At 39.7% G+C, this 1782-nt stretch overlaps 1 long non-coding RNA gene across 1 annotated transcript; it reads right to left on the minus strand.

The window, feature by feature from the left end:
• Nucleotides 1-400: 400 nt before the first annotated feature.
• LOC145428952 (uncharacterized) lies at nucleotides 401-1045 on the minus strand. Its single transcript, XR_013909309.1, has 3 exons — nucleotides 905-1045; nucleotides 685-788; nucleotides 401-580 (listed from the first exon to the last, which is right to left on the minus strand). It is a non-coding gene; the product is annotated as an uncharacterized LOC145428952 (long non-coding RNA).
• Nucleotides 1046-1782: the final 737 nt, after the last annotated feature.

Here is a 1782-nt window from a genome sequence, read left to right on the forward strand (position 1 = left end):
CCCACACTACACACTAGGTGTGCCATGTGACCTGAAACTTTGGTACAAAATCATCATAATCATTCTGTTAACACTGTTTTTTAACGCTGTTTGTGTTGCTGTTCAGCAGTTTAAAATGTTTTAGATTGGATTACATGGAATGAATTTGAATTTTCTTGGGGGGTTTTGTGTGTGTTTCGTTCTCAGCAGATTTTTTCTTCCATAACGTTGAATTCCAGTTACCACATTTCTGGTCATATGACATCCCAAGTGCCCACTTAAAAAAATCCCTACAGTTAATTCAACATTAAAACAAAATAAAAAAATGTTAAATAAATAAAGGTTTGCTCTGTGATGAAATATTAAATAAGCATACATTGTACAGAGCACTAACAATGAAAACAATCCTTTAGCCTGTTGATCAGAGAGAGGCAGTCATTATGTCCATTTAAAACCTGTAATCACAGAGCACAATGTTTCTGTGAAACTATGAAGTCCCATATGATCCTCATCACGTCCAGTGACTTCAGAGTGGATCCTCCCTGTCATCCGGCCAGTGTTTGATGTGTGGCAAGCAGCACAGAAGCAGGATAGCTGAGGACTTTAAAAGAAGAGCAGAAAACGGGAACATATGTAGTTGTAAATGTAAATATCAGTGATACTTGTCTTGTCAAAGGGAATAAAATAATGAAAATGTTAACTTACACACTCATTTAGAGAGGATCTTGACACTGCACAGAGGAGGCACAGTCAGTCTGACAATGATGGTGATCTCCAGGGATGTTTTCCTGCAGCAACATTCCTGCCAACTGGCCATATGATCCAGAGTAGTTGGTTTGTAATGAACAGAAAGGTGTATATGTTAGGTAGTGTGCACTCAGAGCTGGTCCTAAGAAACAAACACATCCTGTAATAAACTGAATACCTGTAGTAGTGCTGCTGCAAATATGAAGCCCTTCTATCATGAGTGGTTTCAAAGAAGGTGTTTTGGAGGCTCGGTCACAGAAACTGTGCAGTCTGTTCAGTCCTGAGTGTCTCAGCTCTGATGGGGATGGATCACAGAGGGAAACACCTGAGTACAGACATTACAATACACTCTAACACTCCTAAGGTCAAGTGAAAACACAATTTAAACACTTTACAAAGAATGAATACATGTTTTCATGGAAATAATGTCATTAACCCTTTTTGTTGTGAGTAAATCTCACCGACTGCTTGTGGGACAAGCTAGAAGGAGGACTTATCACAGAATGTCTCCTGTGCTCCAGATGTGAAGTCTCACGCTCTGATCGTACGGCGATGAAGATGGTGATGATGAAGCCTCTCTGATCTGTGGCATTACAGTTTCTAGCTGCTATGTGCTTCACACTGTTGGATCTTACATGTGAAGCTTGGAGAAGACACAGGAGGACTGTGTCTCTCTTAAAAAAGAAAAAGGGAAACCTAACACCCCCCCCCCCCCCCTCAGCTCCCACCGTAAACCCCCCCCTCAACTCCCCAACCTCACACCATCCAATGTCTATACAAATGTAGGGTATCAGCTGGTAACAGAAAGCAAGTGTTACATATGTACTACTTATGTAACACTGCTGAAACATTTCTGGCCAGAAATGTGCAGTTATCAACCCAGACCCACCCTGATGATTGCACTGGCCGAAACATGATAAAAGCTCATAAAAATGTATGTTTCATCGAAATATTTGTCCAAAAATATAATCGTATACTTTTGAAAAAGTTTAAAGTTTATAACAAACCAAAATAATAACATTTTTGTAAATAGTATTTCAAAATAGAGGCACACAT

The sequence above is a fragment of the Astatotilapia calliptera genome, chromosome 5, assembly GCF_964374335.1.
Source record: "Astatotilapia calliptera chromosome 5, fAstCal68.1, whole genome shotgun sequence".
NCBI classification, from domain to species: Eukaryota; Metazoa; Chordata; class Actinopteri; order Cichliformes; family Cichlidae; genus Astatotilapia; species Astatotilapia calliptera.